Source organism: Neomonachus schauinslandi, chromosome 7 (genome assembly GCF_002201575.2).
Source record: "Neomonachus schauinslandi chromosome 7, ASM220157v2, whole genome shotgun sequence".
NCBI lineage: Eukaryota > Metazoa > Chordata > Mammalia > Carnivora > Phocidae > Neomonachus > Neomonachus schauinslandi.
In genome coordinates, this window is record NC_058409.1 from 10,104,743 (window position 1) to 10,125,981 (window position 21,239).

The following is a 21,239-nucleotide window of genomic DNA, read 5'->3' on the forward strand; positions in this document are numbered from 1 at the left end:
AGAGAGCTTAAGTAACTTCCCCACCATCTCAGCCAGTAGAATAGGAAACTCCATAGCTCATTTTTTTTTAAGATTTTATTTATTTATTCATAAGAGACAGAGAGAGAGGCGCAGAGGGAGAAGCAGGCTCCCCATGGAGCAGGGAGCCCAATGCGGGGCTCCATCCCAGGACCCTGGGGTCATGACCTGAGCCGAAGGCAGACTGAGCCACCCAGGTGCCCCCAGAGCTCATACTTTTAACTACTCCCTCATATCAGCCCTTTAGAAGAAAAGAAGTTGCCTCCCAAGTGGAATGTTGACCCTCAGCTTCACTCTCTGTGTGTCTAGCATTTCTGTGGTCTTGTTCTTCCTGATGGAAATCTCAAAACCATAGGGAGACCCTCATGGTCATCAGTAACCATTTTTATTGAATTCCTGTCAGTCGTTCCACTGCTATGAGCTGGATGTACTTGGGACCTCGTCACGTTCCCTTCTGAGCCCGCTGAGAATGCCAACGTTGTATCTGCACACACACACACACACACACACAGAACATATAAGTGAAATCAGTAATGTCCTAACACTTCTTGTGCAGTGTTTGACTTCGTATTCGGGAGTTCGACTTCAGGGCACACGTCATCAGGGTGTGTATTTCTCCGGACACTAGAGTCCTGTGTGCCATCAAGAGCTTTGGTGATGGGCACCTTCAGGTTTGTTCACAATGTTTCAAACCAGGCATCATAAGCCTCTTGATGCTGTATTTAGAGACGGTGTCTATCGGGGTTGGGTTTACTGCTGACTAGCCGGTGGGATTCTGTGTATGTGTTTTCACCTTTCATGGGAGCTAAACAAAAGTGGTTGTGTTGAGATTAAGTAACACTAGAGGGCAGCCTACAAGTTGGAAACAAGTAATCGGATACCAAAACAATAATTGGGCAAATGCCAATAGGTAAATAATCTATGGTTCGGTCTCTCAGCATTCTGACACCAACTCATCTACGGGGTCCCCGCATAATGAAATGACTCCTTAATGTTTCATTTGAACTGGACTTTAAAAATAAGACCTGAAAGCAAATTTATGAAACTTGTCTCCTTTCTAGAAACTCACTTAGTTTGTTAGAGCTGCCTGATGAGACTCATCCTGTTTCGTTTCACTTCTGTTATTCAACCTCTTCTTAAAATATAGAAGAAAACTTTCCCATTACAAGTTGTATTTAGAAACCCCTGAAAGAAGAATGTGATGTGAAGGGTAAATATAGAACCTCCATTTTTTTAGGATTCTTTTTCATAGCGTTAGTATTAGTTATTTTCTTTCTTTCTTTCTTTTTTTTTTAAGATTTTATTTATTTATTTGAGAGAGAGAGAATGAGAGAGACAGAGAGCACATGAGAGGGGGGAGGGTCAGAGGGAGGAGCAGACTCCCCGCTGAGCAGGGAGCCCGATGCGGGACTCGATCCCGGGACTCCAGGATCATGACCTGAGCCGAAGGCAGTCGCTTAACCAACTGAGCCACCCAGGCGCCCAGTATTAGTTATTTTCAACCCTTAAAGACATTGGGGGGTTCTGCTGGACAGCTATGCTATATTGACCCTTGTTTAAAGGTTGAAACCAAAACCCATGACACCTCAACCACTGATGTAATGAAGATTTATTTCTTCCTAAGTGAAATCTTATTAAACACATTTTTTTCTTCCACTACATAAGCAGTGTCCAATTTTAGCAGATAAGGCCTCGCTGTCTGCGAACACTGTGTTATTAAATAAACAACACAATTTAGGTGTTATTTGTGTTTTGTGAATTACATCATCTGTAACACTTCAGTTGCACCAGGCAAACACATATACCATATGCCCTGCACCGAGTGGGGTGGGGAGGAAGGGACCAGCCCATGTATGTCTAATTCCAGAGCTCAAACACTTGTATGAAGTAAAATTGTTCAGAATGAAAGGGACAGGAGCGGATGGCTTGGTATCTGATCTCACATGCGCACACCATCAGCACTCACCACTCCTGCGCTTATGTAACCCGTTTTTATAGATGCGCTGGGTGGTGCTTCAGTTTTCCTCAGATTATCCACCTCCTATTATGGTATTAACCTTCCTAATGTGGGAGAAAGTGGCCCCAGCTGCCAAGACCAAATGTGACAGTTGAAACGCTCTGAATTTCGACATCTTTAGCGCTCCCTTTACAGAGCTGGGTGTGAGCACAGTAGGGCTAGGCTTTGGTGTCTGGCCTATTATGTGTCATTTAAATACGGGGTATGTGAAATGTGAACTCTTGTCTATAAACCTGAGTTCCACTGGCCCCCACTGTCCTCTCCGTCCCCCGATAGGACAGCGTGGAGCCGTTTTTCCTCCTTCTCCTTCCTTACCCCCCACGGCCAACTGGTCCTTACGTCCTGGCGGCTGTATCTCGCCAACACACTCCGAATCTGGTTCCTTTTTTCTACTCCCAGTGCTAGCAGATTTATGTTTCTAAAACACACATCTGATGATGTCATCTTCTTGCTGAGAAGCTTCAACCGCCTGCAGCTCGGGGCCCCCCTCTTGAGCCGGGGAGAGCCCTCCGCAGGGAGCTCTCAATCTCCCCCGTCCCCAGGCTTCCATGCCACATCCCCAGTGACCAGGAGGACCCCCCTGCTGCTCGGGCACCAAGGTCTCCATTTCCCTGCCTTGGGCCTTCGCTCGTGCTCTTCCCTTAGACCCACGGCTCTTCCTCCCCTCCACTCCCACCTCCTGAAGTCTCCTTTACACAACTCAGATGCCTCCTCCTTCGCAAAGTCCCACCTCACCTCTCGGCTGCCTGCGTGGAGCTCTCCTGCCTGTCCTTCTTAGCATCCTTAGCTAAGGACCTCAGCTTAGCAAACACGCTCTGCTTTAGGGATGGAGAACCGTCAGACCTTACACCAAAGTGATTTTCCACGTATCTACCTTCCTTGCTAGAATGTGGGCCCAGGATCTGGCCTGTATCATGAGTGCATTCTGAACTAGGTCACCACGGGGTCTCTGCAGTATCCGGAACTTGCCGGACCAAGCGCTACCTGTACTTCTGCTGCTTCCACTAGACTTGGTAGCAGGGACCAGAGAAGAAAATGACCTTTGTCGGAGGGAAGATCTACCCTCGTCGACCACGACGGTCTATTTACTCCTTGCTAGGAATGTGTGCCTGCTTTATTAGGTACAAGTTACGAGCCCCAGGAGGATATTCCTGCCAGAATACCCGGTTCAACCTTCTGCCCCCCCAGATCTGCTCTGCTCCAGGGTCAGAGTTTGCACCTTGATGTCGCTGTTTATTTATGTCCCTTCTATAAAATAGGACCAGAATCCCCATCAAAAACATCCTCAAAGATCCTCCATTTTTCAGTTCATCTTTTACAGGACCCTCCAGCCCCTGAGACAGTGACAAAGCTACTTCTTTTTTTTTTTTTTAATTATTATTATTATTTTTTATTTGAGAGAGAGAGAGAACAAGCAGGGGGAGCGGCAGGCAGAGGGCAAGGGAGAAGCAGGCTTCCCGCGGAGCAGGGAGCCCGACGCGGGGCTCCATCCCAGGACCCTGGGATCATGACCTGAGCCGAAGGCAGATGCTTAACCGACTGAGTCGCCCAGGCGCCCCTCAGAAAACTACTTCTGAACTTGTCTGTCACTGTTCAACCTGTGTAATAGGCAGAATGTGACAGCGTGCGTGCTTGGGAGGCTGTAATTGTTTTTCAGAATTGTTTAAGTACTGAGGAGACAATACAGTGACGTGCAGGAACACAGAACTCGGGTTCAGAAGGTTGGCAACCCTGTCCCAAGCCCTTCCCTCACTGGAGGCATACCCAGGCAAATTATTTGATTCTTTGAACCTCGGCTATCTCATCTTTAAATTGAGCATCATAATCCCTGCCCTGCCTAACCCCGGTTGTAATGATACCCAGTGAGGCAATGTTTATAAAAGCACCTTGAAAAATATCCTTATAAATAAGGTCTTTATTAGTCATAATAACACTGTTATTTACTGTGGATGTTGATGGTTATCAGCTAGCCTGATTTCGGAATGCCATAGCCTTCCTAGGCAAAACAGTCCTGTGTTTGCACCTCCTTGCGGGAAGCCGGTCCCTCCTCTCCCCCAAAAGATGCCATCCGGGGAGGGTGTGTCTTCACTTGAAACACAGGCAGTGAGAAACAACAAAATATGCAAATGAGTTACGATTCCTTTTAATAGAAGAAGCACTCTGAGTTACCACTAGGTATGGTCGACAAAAAGCAAGAACCCATATTGTCCTAGTCCTACATTTAAAACCTTTTCAAGTTCTGCTCAGAAGAATTTGCATTTCAATGACACTGTGATAATGTCAAGCTATTCACAACATTTCAAAGCCTTCTCTTGCACACCTGGCAGTTGTAGGAGCTGCTGGGGAGCTGGCTATGGCTGTTTTCTAACAGCAAAGGCAATTATGTTGTCCTTTTCATTCTCAGGAGCGGATGTGTTTGGGCAATATTAACAGGTCTTATGTTCTGGACATGACAAAATATGGGAACAAAAGCTCCACCCTCCAAGATATCCCACGAGAATTAATTAATCAGCATATTCAACATGGTGAACTTCCCTTTGCCACAAATGAGAGGAAACACCTTGTAGATAAAAGTTGACTTTTGAATAGAAAACCTTTCCCTGTACTCTGTACATCCCTTTAAAGAGAAAAGTCTCCAATGGATGTTTGTTACCTTTTTTTCTTGGTTACACAGGAAACTACTCTGTTCTTTCTACTTTTGATATCATCAGCATCCCCCTTGGCTGGGCAAGCATGGGATCTTGGGTTGATTTTATTTCCACTAAAAGTAAACCATGTTGCATACAACATGGTTGCATGTAACAGGACAGCCATCTTGAAAATTATCTTAGATAATCACTACCCTAGAACACAGTACAGCAAATATGACAGATCAATTTAACTTAGGTAATATCTCATTATGATGCTTATAGATTGGTAAGCTTAGCTGTAAAAGTTAAGCATTTATAATTCATAAGCACAAATTATGGTAAAGTAGATGGGCTATATGCTATTAGAATTTCATATAAGCTACAGAATGATTTTTCACACAGAAATTTAATTAATAAGAAATTTACAATATATCTAATTAATATATGGTATCTAACTTTTATTAGACCCTCTCGTTAAAAGTTGAACATAAGTAGCGCATTAACACGGTAATTCAGCTTCTTGATATTTGTTGTAGAACTCATGACACAGGAAAAAGTACTTTTAACCAAAAGTAGGACCTATTTCTCTCCCGTGCTTACAGTATTCCCTGGTCATTAACGTTCAGCACGTGGTAACAGGTACTTTGGGGCGAAGGAAATCCCACTTGGCCCACGGCCCCCAGTTCTTTCATTTGAAAGAACTCGAAGTCCCATTCAATCTTGGGGAGAAAGGGCCTCGGGTCCCCCTAGGAGCCAGTAACTATCAGTGTTGATAAGGAAATTCCTTTAAAATGAAAAGTGGTTCCCCCAAAGATTAGAAGTGCTCTGTCTCACTTATAAATTTCAGTTGTCCCTCAAGTGATACTTCTTCCTTTGCATGACCATTTTGCAAATGATACAGAATCACATTTTTCACAGAAGAACCTAGTATGGTTTGCACGGCAAAGATAGCGGAAGCATGTTCAAGTCACTGCTGTCTGGAAATGTTCCACCAAAATACAGCCTCCAAGGCATTGGCGTCCTGGAGGCACAAAAGAAAAATCTGCAATCAGAAATCATTAATTAAGGTTAATTAAAGTCCACATTGTATCTGACTGACATTCATACAAAAGTACTGCTTACTTTTCTGTAGGCTATGTGTACAGTGCTGTGTCTGCCTGGACACCAAAGAGTAATCACAAGCTTGTTATTGCCAAGAGCAATTCGATTGGATTCACCCAAACTCTTCTTCCAATGAAAAAAAAGCTTCTCATCTGAAATATGTCCTCCCCATCACTAGGCCTTTTAGAAAAACCCCCAAAACCAAAAACAACTCACGGAGGAGAATACTGTAAAAGGAGCAAGACCTATTTCTTACCCTGCCGAATAATCAGAGGTCCATCATATTGAATTTACAAATGCATGTTTTCTTTGCTTCCCAGAGATATGGGAAGGGGGAGGGGGAGAAAGGCTTGGGGGGTGGGGCACGGGTAATTGCAGCCTATGGCTAAACCAGACCACATGATCAGAAACTGCTGTGACACTTAAAAGTGTTTCTCCTCAAGGAATTCCGGTGCCCAGAATCCTGGTGAAGCCAGTAGCAATTAAGGCCATGTTATCCTTTTAATTTACTTGAAATTATTGGCCTCTAAAATCAATCATTTAGTGTGGTTGCACAGGGGAGGGGTCAATATAATAGGCACGTGCATTAAAAATGCTTGTTGATCTTATGCAAAAATTTTGGCAGGCTGGATCTGGGGAAATTTAAAACGGCTGCTTTGAAGCTCACCCTGCAATAAAAACCAGTCATCTTCTAGTAAAGAAAAAAAGTGACTAATTTTCTAGATGAGACCCATTTATAATGAATTCAAGGTTTTCTTCCTGTGAATCTGCCCGGGGTTTGTATCTGATGCCTCGCATGTCCTGAATTCAGAATTCAGTGCTGTTTGCTTCAAGTGTGAGGTGGTTTTATTTTATGTTTTAATCCACAAATGGAATGAAATGGCTTGGCTTAGGGTGGTAGGAGTCCTTGAAAGTCCACTTGAGAAATGGGAACTAAAGCATTAAGAAGGGCACCAGTATCTGTTACACAAGGTCAAATGTCCCTAACAAAGGAAAGCTGTGTTCTACATCCCCCACGAAGCACATAAGTCACTGAGTGTGTCTATCTCCTTCTCGCAGCAACTTACGCCTACCCCCCCCCCCCCCCCCCCGTCTTTCCTTGACTCGGTCGCCCAACATATACACAACTGGACAGCTCTTCCTGATCATCCCCGAATCGCAGACCTAACTCAAAACAGCCAAGGATGAGGATTACAGAAAGGAAAGAAACGCTCACGGACCCAAGAGCTAACAAAGCAGTAGCCCTCTGGGCCGCTGTCGCCAAATGTGGTGAAATAGTCTAACTCCTTAGCAATGTGTGCCAACCTTAAAAGATAACAGGGGTTAAACCTGGGGTAAAGCACAGAACGTTTCCATGGCCATGCCAGAGCACAGCATACAGCCCTCCTGAGGTCATCGTATTTATTTAGCCATCTGCAGAGCTGAAGCCGAATTATGAACCTGAAATTTTGAGCCAAGCCGTGAATGCCCTCATTTACCTCCACGCTGGTGAAGAGCCGTAATGAAGAGCTTGCACCCTTTGGCTTTCTTGTCGAAAGATGAAAGTGACATCAATCCCTGGACGGTAATTTTTTTTTTTTTTTTTTTACCAGCAGGACTGAGCAAGAGGCAAATCCTAGAGTAAATACCAGCTGGATGTGCACATAACAAGGTCCAGAGAGACACTCAGAAGTTGCCTCTTTCAATACAACCCTGAATTACACGAGAGGTGGTTTTTCGGTTCTTTCAGAGCACCACCACCACCAAAATAACTGCAAGGCTTGCAAGCCCCAGTCTATCTCAAACCTTTCCCAAGACGCCCCAACACTATCTGAGGCACTGAAACTATGGCAACCGAATAAGAAAGCAGCCTCCATGATTAATAGATGAAGATCCCAGCGACAGTGTCTAGCTAGGGCCATCATTCATGATGCGAGAAGAATTAGCACGGAATCCATCTTGCAAACCACTTACAAGTATTCTCCTTGTAAAAATCCACCCAACTGCCATTCTGCTGCATAGACTCCAGTTTAGAGAGCTATAAACAATTCGGTTTCTATTTATTGCTCGCCATGCAGAGATGAGAATGTTCTTAGTAACTCGGATGCTCACGTTTTTGGAATAACGAAAGGCTTACTAGACTGGTTTTCCACCTGGGTATTTGAGGCTTAAGAACAAATGCATTCAAACACCAAAATATGTGAATGGAGTCCTGTGGTTCTCCGGGGTAAAAAGGAGGAGAGACAGTTGTTGGATTGTTTGAGTGGGGTTTTGTGTGTGTGTGTGTGTGTGTGTGTGTGGAATGCAGTTTTTCATAAAGCATTCCATTTTCAGGAAAGGAACGTTTCCATTCACCAGCTCAATCAGTATTCTCTCAGTTTCCTCACTCAAGGACAGTAGGAGTCTGGGGGGTGGGGTGGGGAAGCATTGGAGTCGCTGCAATATTAATGAAAAGATTGAATACTCTTCTTAAAGAAAGCTTCAGGAATAGGAAAAAGGAAAGAAGAATGGGCCCATCACAGAAAGCTTGTCTATAAAACTCTTATCTAACGTCCAGCCGTAATTAATATATTCTTCATTTCTTCCCAGTTCCTAAAATGTTGGTTTTCCGGCGGCATGTTTTCACTGTGTTCAGTGACAGATCCTGTTGTATTCTAGAAACGCTTCCAATCAAATCATGGCAAACGCTTGGTTTTAAACACGTAGGAAGGCCGAAGGGACGAGATAGGGGTGAAAAGAGCATCCGCTTTAGAGATCTTCTCAAATTTTTTAATTGGCATGGATTCTTTGAATTAAATTTTCCACAGATGGCAGTTATAGGTTAGTTGGAAACCACTAGAAAGTGCCGAGTCGTGTTCAGTGAAAGCCTCAGGTCCACGGGCCGTCGGTGCAAATACCCGTCTAACAATATTTTCAGAGCCTTAGTCAGCACACTTGCTGCTAGGAAGACCTGGCCCTTCAGCCTTTGGGGCATGTTAATTGCTGATTTATTTCACTCTCTTGACATCCTTTTTCCACTTACAAAGTTTAAGAGGCATTTTTTTTTTTCCTCCGGGATGAAAATAGCTGTAATTCTAGGCCAGGGAGGGAGTCTTGTTCCCCCTGGGTGCAAGGAGGAGTCCGTCAGGGCAATGTGGTGATCATACCAATTTATTGCCCCTTCTGCTGTGCCTTTTAGGAGTGAGATTCTTCTCACTGATAAGAACTTGTATGACTATCATTTGAGTCCGATGTCAGGTAATAGGGCAGTGTACCAGTCAGTAAATACTAGCTCTCTTCGGGTCAGCCAACTAACTACTTGCTACGTTTGGTGCGGAAGGTAGTGTTTTGCTTCTGCGGGGAGACTCACTGCTCTCGCAAACTGATTTCAGGTTTGGCCAGGGAAGAGTGACCCAGCAAGTGTATGGATGGCCACTACGAAAGCCCTCTGGCAGAAGTCCCAGCCATAGCCTCCTGGAGCCATCAGCCGACAAGCTTCTCTCCTATGACAGGTAGGGTCCTTGGGGTCAGTTCCACTCGTCCCTGAACCAACATGACGGGCTGCTCTCAGATTCTCAAGTGCGTGCAGACTGTGTATTTTATTTTTAGATGTTAGTAAGTGAAGGCCATCCTTTTTTTTTTTTTTTTTAAGCCGTCATCTAATGTAAAGTCTTATACTGTGGGCAGTGGTTTTATTGGTATAATGCTTTTTCTTCCATATTCTGGGTGTGAGATTTCAACATCCAAAGTCAGGAAAAGGATCACGTCTCCTCTTCCCATGCCAGTGACTTGTTCACACGCTTCCCAGCCGAAAACCCCCGTCACCAGGGCCAGCCCGCATGGGAATGTTCATTTCTGGTCCAGAGGTGGCTTCCTTTGTACCCTCTCTGTCTGTTACGCTTTTTACTCTCCCCAACAGGGCACCCTCCCTGACTTCTGTCACCCAAATAAAAATAACACCTAATATTTAATGAGTGAGTATCGTGTGCCACGCATTGGGCTGTGAATTTTACAGATGTTATCGTATTTACTCTTCTCAACAACCACAACATTAGCATCCTACTAGCATCTTACGGATAGACGGAAACTGAGGCAGAGAAGTGACTGGCTCAAAGTCACGCTCTTTGTAATTGGCAAAAAAAAAAAAAAAGAAAGAAAAAGAAAATTAAGATGCAAATCCCAGTGTGTTGTGTCTGCCTAAGAAGTGTGGTCTCTGCATTGTCCCTTTCGCTGCCCACTGCCTTCCCCAGACCGTCCCTCCACATTTATAAACCCGCTGTCTCAAAATCTTGGTGAATTTGCCCTTGTTATGGCAAGGATCCAAACTCCTTTCCTCCTACCCCTGCTTCACCCTGACACGTCTGTCCTACGTTAATGCTTACACTGACATGAACTGTTTTAGGACCTACCTCAGCAAAAGCAATGCCCTTACTTTTTCTAATGCCTGGCAGAATGCCATGCCCGTGACCTTGCCCGCTTTAATGGTCACACTGAAAGCCATCGTCACTTTAGGCGGTTGGCCTTCTGATGGATAGAGTTGCTGCTCAGTGAAGACTGTGAATTTCCAATGAATTTGAGGATCTTACTTAATTTCATAATGTGGTTTATACGAAAATGTGACATCCACAGAACATAATTTCTCTTTTATGATTTAGAAGACGATGAAGCAAGATCTCTGCTCGGCCCAGGGTCTGGGGTGGGGAGAAAGGAATTAGCATCAGATTCTCCAAGTTTTCAGAGTGCATTTCATCTCTTACTGAATACATTCACATTTGTGATTTCATATTATTCTCCCAGCGGTCCTACAAGGTGGGAAGCATAGGTTTACCATTCACAAATTTTGTTGAAAATAATGCGGCTTCAGAGAGGTTAGGTGGTTCATCCGAGGTAGTGAGAGTCTGGAACTCAGGACATCCAAGTACAGGATCTTCAACTGTAGTTACCACAGTACAAGGCAGAAATGTGGGTTCATAAGCATACTATCTTCTCCTGCCAGAAAGGTGAATTTTAAAAAGGACCATCAGCAAACTCCAAAAAAGCACAACAGTTCTGTGGCCAGTGGTTAGAATGCAGAACAAATGAGGCCAAGGTCAAAAGCTCAATCCCCATAAGTGCTGGCTGTCTTCCTAGCTCTGTTTCTTGGTAAGTTGCTTTTTACCTAACTCTCATTCCCTCCAGCTCCAGCCAGGTGTCCCACAGATGTGTGCTTTTGGCCACAAAAGGGGACTGGGTGAGAGTGTGGGAATGAGCAGGCTCCAATCCATCACCAAGACTGGGAAAACAACCCTCAGTGAATGTTCTGCTAATGGTGCATGAGACAGATCACCTGTGCACAGGGAAGACGGTGTCTCTCACACACGCGTGCACACACACACACACACACACGAAGTATTTATAAGAGCAGATAAAAGAGAAAGATTAGATGCTTGCAAAAAGAGTCACTCTTTTTTTGATTGATTAATCAATTAATTGATTGAACAAATACTTGTTATGTAGGGCCTATGGTGTGCCAGGCACAGGTTTAGGTGAGATGAAGCACTAACACATGAAAAAGTTTTTCCTTGTGGCATTATGCTGTAGTGGAAGACAGAAGATAAACGAGAACAACATATAGTCTGTCAGGCTGTAAAAAATGAGAAGGGAAAAAAATGAGGCAGGCCAGCGGGGTAGGAAGCCTTGGGGAAAAGGGTGGAGTAAATAAGATAATCAGACAAGGCTTCAGGGTGAGAGTGACATTTGCAGAGACCTCAAGTGTGTGAGGAGCAAGGCACACAGCTATCTAGGGAAGGAGTCATCCCAGGCCATGGAAGGGCAAGGGTAAAGAGCACACGCCAGGCATATTCATGTAACCCCGAAGAGGGGTGGAGATCCGAGAGGTGGGGACGGGAGCGCAGATCGTGTAGGGCCACAAAGGATGTAGGTCGGACTTTGGCTTCTCTATTGGAAGAAGATGGGAAAGCATCTGAGCGGGAGTGATCTAATCTGGCTTTGATTAAAAAAAAAAAAAATCACTTTGGCTGCTGTGTTGAGCATAGTCTGTAGGGGGCCAAGAGCAAAAGCAGGGGGACTAGTTGGGAGGCTGGCACAGTAACCCTGTGGCTTGGCCAGGTGAGGGCCCCAGAGATGAAAGAGTTGGAGGAGGCCTGTGTGCTTTCGGAAGGAGGGGCCAGCAGCATGGCTGCTGGGGTGGATGGGGGCCTGCAATAAGAGTCAAGGGTAACTCCTTAAGTTTTCACATGTGAGCGACTCCAGGGATGGCACTGCCATTTACCTAGATGGAGAAGATGATAAGAAAAGCATACCTGGGGGAAAGAGATCCAGAACGGGGTGCTCTGAACATGTTAAGTTTGAGACGCCTTTTAGAGCCAAGAAGAGCTACCTACCCTGTAGGATTTACTATTTGAGAGACCCAGGAGAGAGAGGTCTGGGCTCAAGAGGTTACTTGGGAAACACTGTGGTGAGTCCTGACCCTTGTATAGGACACTTTCCATTAGTGTAATTAGAATTACTCTAATCAGTAAGTTTTGCAAGAACTCACCTGCTTCGCAAAGCAGGATACCCTTGTGTTTTTGCTCTACTATAATAGTCCCATGCTGAGAAGTATCCTGTACGCCCTTCTCCCCTTGAGGTTTGTGCGGTATGACATCTTACTTGCCCATTTCAGAGGGATTAAAAGCCTCCCTCCCTCCCCTACCTTACCATATCCCCAGGAGGCCACCAGTGTGGTTGCCAGCAGAGAATAGCTCAGTTGATGAGAAAAGCCTTCACTCTGGAATGGAAATGTTTCCGAGACAACTCGGCTCCAGGGTCCCTCAAAAGAGTGGGGGACACTGATCCGGGAGGGTGTTCCCGGGCTCCACCTTCCTCTGGAAGTGGGAACACCCAGGGAACACCCTCTCTGAGAGGAGGATAATAAATTTTCTCAACCTGGGGCAGGAGAGGCAGAGAGAAGCGAAGCTTGAGTCTGGTGCCTTAGACCACTGGGCCAGAGATACAGGAAGCCTCTCTCAGGCTTTATGCTGTTGCAAACGGCAGATGCTTAATTAAAGCATTTGCAATTAGTTTGGCTTGTTCTGTGATTCCTTTCTGCAAACAAATAAGATGGGAGAATATATTCGCTTTTGGCAATCTAGTTCTAAAAAACTTCTTCTCCCGTGATCACTCTTTTGTCCTGCTCAGAAAAGAGCTGAACCACTATGTACACATAGTAAAGTATCTGCCTTACTTCCTTGTTCAAAACAGTATTTTTCCTTCTATTTCATATGGGAGTGCAATTACCCATTTGCTTTTAAGGCATGAGTATTTATTTTGAATTTAATACAAGTTCTTAATTTGGGTGGCTTATTTTTATTCAATGAAGATAACAGTCTTCTAATTCTTGCTATCCTTTGATTCAACATACTAAGCAATGTTATCCGCCTACTCAAAATGCAAATGCTATATTTTTTTAATGATGGGAAAAGCATTCACTAGACTTGGAAAGAACTTGAGGGCTGTGTGTTTGTGTATGTGTGTCACTGTGTGTGTAAATAGAGTTGCACTTATTGCCACTTTATAAGAACCACTCACTTGAAGCCACTGTAGGGGGGAAAACGATAGGTCCACTCTAAGTGGAGAAATGTGAATTATGTGTGACCCTTTCTTTCATTCATTTATTCAACATTTACTTGGTTTCTACTCCAGTTCTTAGGAATTTTTAACCTATTGAAATGTAGATGTTTTATCCAATAAGTATATACTGCAGATGGCTCCTGAGATAATGATTTTTGGGTGGCTGCTTAAAATTTAAATATGGCATTATATGCATTATTGAAGAGTATGGCCCATCTCTACAGGGTGATAGTTGCAACACACAACACTTTGGGAAGACTGTCACCACACAAACACTGTAAATAAACAGGAACTAGAGTGCTCCCTTTCTATCCATTTGAAAAAAGACAACACAGAAATGAGGTTTTAAACCTGATACTCCATTCTTTTCTGCTTTCGGATTGGTTTGCAAAGTGCCTCATTCAAGAATATCCTAAAACCGAAATCATAATACAGAGTGGGGGTTACTCAAGAGTCAAATAAAAGTCACCATATCAACAAGCATGGGTAAACCAGATTCAAATAGTGCAATTATTTTTTAACAGATAGTTTAGATTAATAGGTGGAGACTCGGTTCTGCCACAGTATTTAAGGTTAGGTTAATAATTAACTTTGGTGCCTGGAGTAGTTTAATCAAAGCTTACTGTAAATCATAAAACTGCTCCATGCAGACTAAACAGGGTATTAAAAAAATATACAAAATGCTTGCAATCTTGACCTCTCATAGCCATTTGGATAAGGTGTAAAAATACAATATTTTCATTCAGAATCGAGCCCAGGCATCTTTACACTGGGGGAAAAAGCCTAAATAAAGGATTCATGTGTCTGGAACCAACAGTCTTTCCCCTGCCATCAGAGTGGACTCGATGCCCAAGATGTATGTCTGAAGGAAGCCCGACAATTACCAGGATTAGAGAAACACAAGGCAAAGACACTCAACCTTCCTACCCGGGGAAAGACTTAAAAACCAGCGCTGGGGGGCATTACATAGCTTTCTTGAGACCTGCTGGCAGAATACTGCACCTGGGTTAAACATCTTTTCAGATTTGAGGCAAAGAAAGTTGTGCGTACCAGTGTACCCATCTGCCTGTGTGTGTGTGTGTGTGTGTGTGTGTGTGTTTGCCTTCGCCTGTGTTTTAAACCTTTTCATGGATCACACAGTCAGTAAGTAGCAACTTGATTTCCATCCAGCATAAGCAGAGAGCGATCCCATAAGCAGAGAGCGATCCCACCGCGGCCATGAGTGGCCACGCATTTTCAAAGCATCCACCTTGCTCCCAAGGACCGACTGGAACGGCCGTTGGGGCTGCGCAGTGCGATACAGGCCGGCGGCCGCTGCTGTTAAGTGCTTTCCTTGGCTGTGAAGACAGCAGGTCCTCCCCTGCTCCAGCAACACCTGGCTCCCTGTTCCGTTCCTCCCTGGAGATCCGCCGGCTGGAAAAATGCGCAGGGCACCGGGGTGGGGGTGGGGGTGGGGGTGGGAGGCTGGGGATGTTGCACTTGGAACTGGGGCTTACAAGCCAGCGAGTTCCAGCCCCGTGTCCACACGCACCCGCGCGCCAGCCGCTGTCCAGTGGCCGCACCACCATCCTGAATCCTGCCCCTGAACTTCCCTTCCCTCCGCCTCGCCACCGCTTTCTCGGCTGGACCAGCAAGTGCATTGCTGAGACCCCAGCCCAACTGACTGCTGGACTGGGGAGCCACTGTCTGTGGACCAGCATCTAACTCCCCGCGTCCTGGGCGGTCCACCCGCTTCCCTCCGGATTCGGTTTCCCGCGGGCTGCACACGCTGAGCCCCAGCCCGTCGTGCCCGCTGCCCCTAGCTTTCAGAGAAACTTTCCAGAAGCGCCGGGTCGAGTGACCCGGTGCTGAAAAGGAGGAGGCGCTGGGCGGAGGGGTGGCGAGGCGGCGAAGGAACGGGAAAGACAGCGGAATCCTGTTTCCCTTCCCGAAACGCGCAAGTTCGGGACTGCTCCCTGGCTCCCCCTGTGTACCGCTCGGGTCGTGGGAGGAGAGAGCGGACCTCAGGATTCTGCTTTGCAGCGTATACCACAGTGGGGAGCTGAGAAAAAAAGCAGAGAATCTGGAGCAGAGACACTTGCCACCCAGCGGAGTCATACAGGGAGGGTGGGCACTGTCGAGTTAGCTCCCCAGCGCCCCACTGCCCGCGAGGCAGCTCTCTAGGACGCGGCGAGTAGTTCGGACATCCAGAATCTGGGGCCCGGGCAGAGCCCTTGTCTGGGTAGCCAGCACTGGGTCATCCTTTGCAAGGCTTTCCACCCTTCCCCCTCCAGAGACAACTCCTTTCCGTAGAGGGACCCCGTAGATTTGGGGGAACAGCGCAGCGGGCGCCAGCCTCAGCGTGGCGGGCTCTGTACTAGAGGGGGACGGAGCCGCGACAGATGCTGTCCTCGCCGGCCAGAAGGGAGCTGCAGCGGGGGCATAGAGGACCCAGGGCGGGGGGCGCCGCGCCACCCCGGGGGGAGACCATTCCTGGGCACTCATTCGAGCAAACAAAGCCCGGAACCTCTGGTGCCAGCGGCCGCGAAAGCCGGGATGTCACCAAGTGGCAGGGCGCACGGGTACCAGGGCCATTACAAGTTTCCCGCACTCCACAGAGCCCAGCCCGGACGCCGAGCGGACAACAAAAGATTCTCTTCGCTTTCTCTGCGGAACCCCTTCTCCCACCACAGAACCCAAACCTGGAGCTGGGCGAAAACAGCGCTCTTCTACCCAACGTCCTCCAGCCCTCGAGGGCAGAACCCTTTCCCCAGCCTTTGCATTAGGACCGGGCGCTGCTGAGAATCCCACCCTCTCGGAGCCTCTCTGCTCCCTGCTGGCCCGAAAGTGAGGACGAGCCCCGGGTCCTGCACACACATTCCCCAGCCACGCAGCACCGCGCGGTCGCGGTCCCGGGCGGTGCCCGGGCGTGTGCGCGGCGCGGGTGGGGAAGCTCGCGACGCGGAGCCCGGCGGTCTCCCGGGCACAGGGCGGAGAGGAGCGGCGGGCTGGGCTCACGACTGCTCCCAAGGGCCGGGCAACGCTCGGGAGACAGACACCAGACAAAATAAAACGCAGCTACCACAAAGCCGACAGCGCGTGCCGGCCGCGGCCCCGGGACCCTCTGGCTGCAGCCGACCCGCCAGGGAGGTGGGGCGCGCCGGGGCGCCCGTGCCGTACCTTTTCGGTGCATCGACGGGCAGGCGGCCGGGGCTCGGAGCGGGCTGGTACAGCGTGTATCCCATTTAGTAATCCATTATCGAGGAGATCTCTCCGGGCCGCAAGCTGCGCTCTCTCCTTTGCAAGCCTTTGTCATTCCTACATGTGTGCTCCTCTCTTTGGGGGTAACAGTCGCGGCGACTACTTTCTGGGAAGCAAACGCGCTGTGTTCATCTCCAGTGACAGGCGCAGAAGGGGAGAGGGAAAAAAAAAAAAGAAAAGAAAAGAAAAGGAAAAAAAAACCCAACAAGGAAGGAGTAAATGTTCAAGAAACTCTTCTCCAAATCCAAATTCCACTTGGATTCCACTCCGGTGAGTCCCTTCGGTGGTGTCCGCGCGGATTAACAAGTCATTTCAGGGTGGGGGGCGGGGTGGGGGCTGGGGCAGGGGGCACGCTGTAGTCCCCGCTCTGCGACCGCGAGCGCTGCTGCCCGGGTGTGGCGATGCTGGCCGCTGCCGCCGCTCCTAAGCGGGCATCGCGGGCGGGCGGCCCCGCGGAGAAGCGCCGCTACTGCGTCCCGAGCGCCTGGGCGGCCGAGTGCGCGGGGAGCGGAGTTGGCTGCAGCCTCACCCGGTGCCGCTCACTACTCCTCTGTCACTGGAGAGGCCGCGGCTCCCAGGCGGAGCCAAGTCCCGGACTGGATTGCGCAGAGCGGACTCTCCTCCTGCAACCCCGCCTCCTTTGGCTGGCGTCTCCTCCGACCCAGAGGAGGGCTATGGTGTTTGTGTGTGAGTGTGAGGAAGCGTGGCGGAGAGAGGGAGAACCTGCGCGGTGTGGCTGCAGGTGGAGCCTCGCACGGACTGGCCAGCGAGGCTCCTTCCACCACGATTCCCGGCCCCCGCCGCGCTCCGGGTGGAGGTCCCGGTGGGGTTGACTCCGGCTAGAGCCCAGCCCCTGCTTCCCCCACCCCCGCATCTGCTCTAGCAAGGGGGAAAAAAGAGAGAGAGAGAAAAAAATCCCGGACAGCATTGCTGAGCCCTGCCAAATCAGAAAAATAAATAAAAATAGACGTAGTGCAGGAGCGAGTTACAAGAAAGGATCTGGTCATCGATTTTCTTAAATGGAAAAGTTTTAAAGGATGAGGGTAAGTGAACGATGAGCCTTTCTAATTCTGATTACTGTGTCAAGAGGTAGATTCCAGAAGTGATGGACGCTCTATGCACCCAGATGCATTGGATAAAAGCCGGTGCGGTTAAAAAAACACACCTCGAAGAAATGAACACAGTTATTAGCGCAATACAACATGTTAATAAAGCGTGTTAAGTAAGCACGTAGATTGTGGTACAAAGAATGGTGTTACCACCAACAGCCATAATCTGTTTTAAAACTTAGAAAGTGTGTGGACTGTCCTCAGAAATAAGTAAACTTCAGAAATAAGACGCAGACAATTGCAATGAGGATCCAACAGCTTCGTGGAAGAAGTACATCGCAACTTCTTACACGGCGCTATTGTTAGGATCACACGGAGAATGGCAGCCACAGCCTTCCTCCGCCGCGTGAACTTGCAGTCGCCAGAAAGCCTTGCAGTTACAGGCTTGTGCCGACTGGTCCGGTGTCCCCCGCCCGCGTGCCGCTGCTCGCTCCCCGCCGCGCCCGCACGCCCCGCTCCCCAGTGGGCTTCGCAGATGGTGCGGGCCCGGAGCCACAGCCTTTGCAGAGAGGAACACTGGGCGGCCAAGCAGTTCTCCAAGCGGTATTTACCAGTCATGGGGTCGGCCGGCCGAGAAAATCATTGGGAGGAGGATCGGGGTCTCACTTGCCCTTAGGCCGAGTGCCCTCAAAAGTAGATGCATCAGAAACTGTACCTGTTCGCTAATTGGGGCCAGGACCCACGTTCTCTTTTCTGCTGTTCCTGCGGGGAACCCAAGTTACGTACAGACAGCTGCTCGTGAGGACTCACGAAGAATAAATGCACATGCGACAACACCCTGTATCTACCATATATTTTTTTTTTTCCACAAACCACCTGGAAAAGGTGGCGACAACGGTGAGGGAAGTCAGGCTCTCTGCTGTTCGCCAGAGCTGCCAGCAGGGGCCGCTAGCCCCACCTTTCCCAAGCAAAAGCCACAGATCCTGGGTGGCGGGGGGGGGGGGGGGGCGGCCCTGGGTGCGCGCGCAGCCCCCGCAGCACGCGAGCGGGCTCCGGGAGCGTGCACAGGGGCGTGGGGGGCGGCGGGCTCGGCTGCGCATTCCCGCGGCAGGGGTGGGGGCCGGCTCCGCGACGTCTTTCTGGGATCCGAGCCGGACTGGGGGAAGTGCCCTCGCGGGGCCCGGCGGGCTTGATCCTCAGCTGCGCTATTTAACGCCCGGATTTCGGCTGGTGACGGCAGGGCCACTGCGAACCGGGTCCTGGTGCTAGTCCGTGCGGGCCTGGCGCGCTCCCTCGGTCCCAAGGTCGAGACCAAGAGGCCCCCGGGGAGTGTTTCTCGCCCGGCACCTCCACCCCGCCCCGATCGTCGAGGCCCCTTCTTCGCTCTCTGCCGCTGCTTTACATGCTAATTGTGTCTGGGAAAAGTTCTTTAATTGGCAGAATTAGGCAGAGCAAACGAATTGTTTCACAGGCTGAACCAAATTAATTCCGGGTTTAGCTTCTTTCCTTGGAGAAACAAACAATTAAGCTGTCTTGTTTGCTTTATGGATCTATTGGAAATGCCCCACATCGAGTTTCAGGATATGTTTTTAAAGAGAAATTATTTCCATTATTAATACTTGCATGTTTAATTTGCGGTAACGCTGAGCGAAGAAGCGAGAGATTAAATTTACCTGATTTTAAATTATGGAATACAAGAAGAAAAGAATTTGAGTTAACTTTCACAGGGTTACTAAATACCACCCAGAATCTTCCTGGCAATTGTTAGATCTCAAAGTTTCACCATCCAATGAGGCGCCCATCCTGTCCTGACAAGGTGAGATTACATTTCCACCTGCCAGCCAGGGGAGAGATGCTCCCAGAGCTGGAAGAAAAGCCAGCTATTGTGTCTCTCCCAAAGCCCTCAGGGGAGCACCTGTAGGGAGGCTGCCCAGTGAAACCTCATGATGTCATTTCCCCTTCTGTGCACCTCAGACTTGCTACCAGAAGCCTGCCTTAACTTTTCAGTAGAACCACTGCCTTTCCAAAGGCTGCCATCTACCCTGTCCCTTCAGGGAAAGAAAGCCAATGGGGGTTGAAGAGTCCCAGAGTGTACGAACTGGAAGGAAATTTAGACTGTTTGTAGTTAAATGGCATGAAGTGGAGTGTGGAAGGCTCTGGAGGTGGGTTATGCTTATGTAACTTAATAGCTGGTGACCCTGGGCAAGTCACTTACCTCTCAGAAGCCCCAGTGGGTTCCCCTGTAAAGGGGAATTCATGTACTCACTTCCCAGGGATTGTGTGGATTAAATGAGAGGCTGAGTGTAAACCTCGAGCCTGAGTTTAGAGCCTGGCACACCCCACTCTGTCAGGGTTAAGTAGAGTTGCAGTCATTCTTGTCATCCTCCACATCAGTTCCCCCAGCACGTTTTCCAGCAGTCAGATGGGAGGCACCGAGGGAAGATGAGGCTTGTTTTATGTCAGTGCTGGGAGCTACCCCTCACAACTCTTCCATAAATGTTTCTGTGATGAAAATACCTGCTTCCCCCGCCCCACATCACCTGGGAAAAGTGTGGAGGAAGATTAAAGAGGTAAACTCACACGGGATCCTTTTAAAGACCACGTCTCGTTATTTGATCAGAAACTCTGCTTTAAGACAAAAAGGCGTGGTGGACTTGGGAGAAGAGGGGTCTGCTAGGCTTCTTGTGGGTGTGAGTTCCCGGGGGACCCTTGGGGAGTGCCGTGCAGTCATAATCAAGAAACCTCTGGATCTGCAATCCCTTCTCCAAAATTCCCCTCAATTTCTTGCTTTAAATCAGTGGTTTTAAAATCCATTTGCACATTAGAATTACTGGTGAGTTTTAAATGGCGCAAATCCCCAGGCTGGAGAGATTCTGAATTATCAGGCTGGGGGCAGCACCTGGACATGGTTATTCTTTTCCAGCCCTCCTAGGTGATTCCAGTGTGTAGCCAGGGATGAAAACCACCATCACAATGAATCCGGGCTGTTTTCTAGAGAACGGCTTTTCCCTGGCCTTTTCTGCTGGGGCTGGTTCTTTTCCCTCTTGTTGGGAAGTCAGGTCATTGGCTTCTCAGATAATTTCTCCTCTCTGAAGCTCCTGGAGCTTTGGAGGCTGTGTTCTACAAATACATTGATGCTGTTTGTCATCCACAGATCTCGTTTTATGCCATTTCCAAAGACTTAGCACCAGGTGAAATGTCCCCCTAGGAGTCCCACCACCTGTCACCATTCACGGAAATGTTAGCATCCACCTAACCACTGACCCTCTGTTTTCCCAGCTTCTTTCCGCATCTATGCTGTCCTTTTCCCTTACTTAACTTTGTCCCCCCCCCCCCCCCAGCCCCTGACTCCAGGGCTTCGTGCTGGGCCTTGTTATCTGAAAAGGCTCCATTTCTTAAATCACTAATTCAGACGTCCTGCTTTCCAGACACAGCTTCCTCTCATCACTTGCATACCCTCTGCACACACTCAGATTTCATGAAGGCCTTCAAGCTGTGGGTCCTGCCACTCTCCATCTGTCCATCATCCAACCATCCATCCTGTCAGCCAGCCAGCCAACCCGCTGTTGTCCATCCATCCATCCATCCATCCATCCATCCATCCATGCATGCATG

At 48.3% G+C, this 21,239-nt stretch overlaps 1 protein-coding gene across 1 annotated transcript in view; it reads right to left on the reverse strand.

Moving 5' to 3' along the window:
- The window catches only part of SEMA6A (semaphorin 6A), a 122,920-nt gene extending 106,167 nt beyond the window's left edge, over positions 1 to 16,753 (reverse strand). Inside the window, exon 1 of the mRNA XM_044916699.1 lies at positions 16,495 to 16,753. The gene's annotated coding sequence lies outside the window, so the exon portion shown is untranslated. The remainder of the gene's footprint in view (positions 1 to 16,494) is intronic.
- Between the last annotated feature and the right edge of the window lie 4,486 nt (positions 16,754 to 21,239).